The sequence below is a fragment of the Condylura cristata genome, unplaced genomic scaffold (assembly GCF_000260355.1).
Source record: "Condylura cristata isolate star-nosed mole 26May11 unplaced genomic scaffold, ConCri1.0 scaffold00011, whole genome shotgun sequence".
In the NCBI taxonomy this organism is placed as follows: Eukaryota; Metazoa; Chordata; class Mammalia; order Eulipotyphla; family Talpidae; genus Condylura; species Condylura cristata.
Genome location: NW_004567112.1, coordinates 4,822,979 through 4,828,784, shown reverse-complemented (window position 1 = coordinate 4,828,784; position 5,806 = coordinate 4,822,979).

Genomic DNA, 5,806 nt, shown 5'->3' with positions numbered 1-5,806 from the left:
CAAGTGCTTATTCACCATGAACCAGCTCACGGCACCCCTCTGAACCCCAAGCTTTCAGGGATGCTTTTACTGCCAAGGTACACAATGTTTTTCTCTGTCTCTCTGTTTCTGTGCAATCAACTCAGACCTTTCAAAGGAGCAGGCCATGTTGGGGACAGAACTCCAACAAGGCTGAAACTAAACAGGGGCAAGGGACTGGTCGCGGCGAGAAAGCAGAGGAATGCGAGGAAACACATCTGTCTTCTGACAGTCGGCATCAGCTGTGTCTCCCTCCCTGCCGCGAAGCTCGGACTGAGGGGAGTATTAGCGTTCAAGTTGATAAAGTCGTGTTCGCTAACAAATCCCACTGTCACCTCATTAGACGTGAAAAATGGAGGGCTTTAAGACACTTGGAGATATTTTCGGTAAAAATAACATTTTTTTTCTTTTTTAGGGAACTGAAAAATGTCGCCTAATTGCCAGACCAGCCGTCCTGATAGGCCGCACAGCCAGTGGGGTCAGGACCGGCGAGCCGGGAGTGTAAACTGTCCTCCATCCTGGGCATCTGTCCTCCCCCGAGAGAAGCCGTTGTTAAAACCTTAATTGAGAGGTCAGTGGTCTTAGGACCGGCAGGAGATAAGCTGCTCGCTGTGTGAAGTCACGTCGACTTTGATCTGCCAGGCCTGCTGGCCCAGAAAGCGGGCCAGCGATGAGCCAGAGGCCTCTAATCATACAGATCAGCCAAGACTGCTTGGCTGGGGTTGGAGGGTCTGGACCAGGCCAGGGCAGCCCCTGCGCTGTGGCCAGACTTCCGTGGCCAGCTGACAACCCTGCCCACTCTGCACCACACGCCCCGATGGGGAGGTGGCCTGTCCTGGGGGCACTCCGACCGGCACCTCGGGGTTCCCGCCTGCACCTTTTCAGGGACTCCTTTGGAAGCCGGCCAGCACCTGGCTTTCCCAAAGGCACAAGATCATCAGCTCAAAGGGCTACAGGTCAGGCAGGGAGGGTGGACCAGCAGGTGAGGACACACCACTGCAAGCCAGCTGCAGCGGCTTCAGTGCGAGTTCAATCCCCGGCCCTGGAGGTGACCCACAGGGCGCGGTAGACCTCAACTGACCCGCCCGCTGCTCCCCTCAGCAGTGGACTTTGTCCATCTATCTGTTCTGCTCCCCACTCTCATTATGATGAACCCTTTCATCGCCCCTGCATCTGTGGCCTGTACCCAGTTCTGGATGCATAATAAATCTTAAAAAAGAGAGAGAGAGAGAGAGACGTGTGGGGAATTGAAAGGTCATTTTTTTCTTTTTTTTTTGGGGGGGGGTCTCAAGACATCTGACCCTTTAGATGGAGTTAAAAAATGAGTTGTAGGTCAAGTCCACTCCAGAGAGAGGACTGCACTGTATGAGTGAGAGACGGACCACTCCACAAGGGGGTCGACCTTAGCAAGACAGGTCTTCCGAAACAGCCAAATGCCGTCTAGCCTGCCGCCAACTAGGAAGCGAGCGAAATGATTTCCTTCCTGGGACTGGAACCCTCCCAACAGGAATCACGGGAACAGAGGTCTGAGGGGCCTGGGCCCTCCCAGCTGGCAAAGGACAGGGTCCCATCAGGACCTCTCGTGTGGCCGCTCTGGTCATGTCATACAGCGTGGACAAAATGAGGTCGATATTAGGGGTGTCTTGCAAACAGATGCGCGGAGATGTGCGACTTGTGTTAGGAAGAGAGCCGGCTGCAGGCAGCGTAGTCTACTCAGAGGGACATGAGAAGCGAGAGCCAGTGCCCTGCCCAGCCCTGGGCTGCCCTTCTGCCCCATTCCTGGGCTGCCCGCCCCATGAGCAGGGGCGCATCCTTGCAAGGAGGAAGCGGGCGCAAAGGTGACACCGTTCTCACCTCCACAAGGCCGGTGAGGTGCCACCTTACTTTGCCCGGAGGCTTCTGAACAGTGTGGGGAGCCAGGCGAAGCTTGTTAGCACCCCACTTTTAGAGTTGTGGACCTGGGGCTCAGGACGATTAAGTGACTAAGTCAACCTTGGATCAAGGTTGCGTAGGTCTAAGAGCAGAGACAAACTAGGCACCTGGATCTTTGAGTAGAAGTCAGAAAATAGGGCCCTCCCTGGTGGCACAGCAGGTTAGAGCACAGCACTGAGAAGCCAAAGCCTCTTCAGCATGAGTTCGATCCCCGCCTGCCCCGGAGGTGACCACACATCACGGCACCTGACCCGCCCACTGCTCCCCTCAGCAGTGGACTTCATCCATCTGCCTGTTGTGCTCCCTGCTCTGACTATGGTGAATCCTCTCACCACCCCTGCACCTCTGGCCTGTACCCCAGTTCTGTGTGTGTAATTAAATAAATCTTTAAAAAAAAAATGAAGTCAGAAAACATACCAGCAGGGACCAGGTGGCCAGACACCAGAATTAGCTTTCAACCGATAACCTCATGGCAACTGGGCATTGTTATTTATTACTTTACCTTATTTTGCGGCACTGCAGGGCAATGCCCCATGCCTGGGCTGTGGCTCCCCCAGCCCAGGGGTGCGGGTGGGGCCCTCAGGGGGGCACGAGACACAGAACCTGACCAAGTCTGCTCAGAGACTCCCCTCCCATTTCACTAGTCAGCTTTTCCTCTGAACATCCTGTGCGTGCCCAGCCTCTTCAGCTCTGAACTATTTATTGGTTTTCCACTGTTTGGAGAACCTTCTTCAGGGCTAGTGTCACCTTCTCAGTGAAATTCTCTCGCATCTCCTTATTTGTTTCTGGGGAGCACTGTCATGCCCTAGGCTGCACTGGAATTTACAACAGAAAGGGGCCTTAGAAGGCAACTCTCACCCTTTCAAGAGGGTGAGATGGGGCCTGGGCCCAGCCCCCCCAGACCTCCCCTGGGATGTGGCCTCCCCCACCTGCAGGGCTCCCCTCCTGATGAAGCTCCACCCAGTGCTGCCCATTGCCAGGGCGAGGGGAACTCTGCCACTCTCTTCGGCTGAGTCCAGTCTCGTGGTCACGCTTCTCTTCACAGAAGGTGGGAAAACGAAATTCTAGCATGTTCCAATAACAAGGAGAACAGTGGGTGCCTGGGTGGCCTTTCCCGTGCCCTTGTCCGAGCCCAGGGTGACAAGTCTGAGGCCCAGTATGCCTCCGCTCAAGGCCGCTGGCTACAGGTCTGAGTAGGTTGGTGTCTTTTCTTGAAGCTCTTCAGCAAAAAATGTTGTTTGATGTTTAACTGTAGATTTCCAGAGCGCAGGGCAGCCCCTGGCAGGCCTGCGGCAGGAGTGTTCTCCTCGGGGGCCCTGAGGTCCTAACCATGCACCTGTTCCCCCACCCAGCACTGGCCAACCACCACATCTCCCTTTCCTGCTGGTGCGGGAAGAAAGAAGAAAGAAACAGAAATGTCAAGGAAGAATCTAGAAACTGCTATAAAAGCATTCCTAGAAGTCTGGTGCTGGGGGCTCTCCCTGGTGGTGCAGCCCTACGAAGCTGGCCGCAGCTGCTTCAGCCAAGTTCCATCCCCTGCAGGGAGCCGACCCACAGGCCTCCCCCGACCCGCCCGCTGCCCCCCTCAGCAGTGGACTTCGTCAGTCGGCCTGTTCTGCTCCCCGCTCTGGCTCTGGTGAATCCTCTCACCGCCCCTGCACCTCCGGCCTGTACCTCGGTGCTGGATGCATAAATAAATACATCTTTTATTAACAAAAGAAGCACAGTGTTGTTCCATGGGCTAGAAACCTAGGAGAGGAATGGCTGGGTCACAGGTAGACTCGTTTTTAACATCTCGAGAAACCGCCATTCTGTTTTCCAGAGGGACTGGGCCAGTCTACATCCCACCAACAGTATGGGGCGGGTCCTTTTCCTCCACACTCCACATGCCACGCCATGGAGGAGCGCATGAAAGCAACAGTTGCAGAGGTTTGAACCTACAACCTCTGCAGCAGATACAAATGTAAATCTACTTTACCTCAATGAGCACAATTCGAGAAGGCACAATAACAACAACAAGAAAAAATAAACAAAGATGTCCCCCAATCAGCCTTCAGCTCCTCAGCAGACACAGAATTTCCAAATAAACCCAAAGCCTCATAACTGGGTTTCCCTCTTCCATCTTGAATCTCTGAGTACCCTCCTCAAAGCATCTTAAAAATGGACTCTAAGTACACAGAATGTGAATGACAATTTCTAAGTACCCCAACTTCCTCAAGGAGACCAAAGCTGCCCATTTTAACCACTTATCTCCAAACTATGCATTGCCTCATTATTATCATCAATCGGCTATTTTCCCAAAGGAAAAAAATTAATTGCCCACCAGAGATGTTTTGCAATGTTTACATGTGTTTCCTTGTATAAGCACACAAGTGAGTGTGTGGCGCCTGTTTATAAGTTAGCAAAGTGTTAGTAAACTCTGGTTTGACACTGATAAAGTTCATATGAAAGTCATTACTGAAACTGTTGTCTAAATAATAAGCGGAATCTCTTAGCGAGCCTCATTCAAGAATGGCTTCAATCTCTCTCTATATTGTAACTGGAAAAAAATGCAAAACACACACACAATGACTGAATTACTGCTTCAAGGTCATGCTGAGGGAGAAGCAGCTCTGGCTGGGGCTGGGTCTCCATGCCGGACTCGGCTGCTCCAACAGGCACGGACAAGCCGCTCAGTGCTGGGTAATAACTGTGCGTCTCCGCAGGACTCGCGCCAGGGTGAGATGAAAGGAGGCTTGAACAGTGCCCTAGAACAGTCTTGGCACAATCGAAACTCTCAGCAGATTGGGGAGCGATGACAGTTATCAAAGGGAACTCCAGTTTCTCCTGAGACAGGTCAATGCCCACAACAGACGTTCCTCCAGCCGGTCTTACCACAGTGAGGTCCTGCAAATCCGTGCTCAGAAATGGAGGCTGGAAAGGGAAGACATCAGAATTTCCCCGGGATGTGGGTGGCACGTGGAGCGGCCGCTCACCTGGGAGGCAGCTGGCCTTGAGCTGGCCCTGCAAACGCTGCACCCCGCCTTCCGCGCGGTGTTTTCTGTCACGAAGCTGCTGCCCAAGTGACAGCTTCCCAGGAGCCGAGACCGCTCTGGCCTCTGGAGAGGCAGGCAAGTAGCACCTCCTCACCCCTCCATACACCTCCAGCAGCTGCAGCTCCCTGACCTGGCTGCATGGGGGCCCCCACAGGCCACCCCTCAAGCCGCAGAAACCTATGGAAGCCCACGGCTTGGGGCTCAACCTCTGCACAGCAGCGCCACTGGGCGATCGGGACTCTGCTCCCATGAACTCGCACCTACAATTTTGTCATCAACAAATATTTAAGAACTGATTCTGGAAGGACAGACAAAGCAACAACTAACATGGCAACCCCAATTTCTGGCCTCTGAGGATCATTCTAGAAGGGAGCACCTGAAAGTAGGGTTCGTAGGGCAAACCTGGGCTTGAACCCTGCTCCGCTGGCAGGTCTGTGCGCACCACTGCCGCGGGCGGGGAGTAGCAGCCCAGGTCAGGCCCCCTGCAAGTGTGTCGCGCGGAGCTGGCAATCTGCAGGCACCCGAACAGTGAGCGCCCTTTCCTTGGCAGCTGGGGGAGGAGAGTGGGCTACTGAGCTAGTCTGAGCTCTCGCTCGTCCCATATGTTTTTTTAAGATTCATTTCTGCTTACAGAACTGGGGTACAGGCCAGAGGTGTGGGGGGTGAGAGGATTCACCAGAGGCAGAGTGGGGAGCAGGCGGACTGATGGAGTACACTGCTGAGGGGAGCAGCGGGCGGGTCAGGAGAGGTCTGCTGCGCCCTGTGGGTCAGCTCCCCGGCTGGGGATCGAACTCATGCTGCAGCAGCTTCTGAGAGCTTCA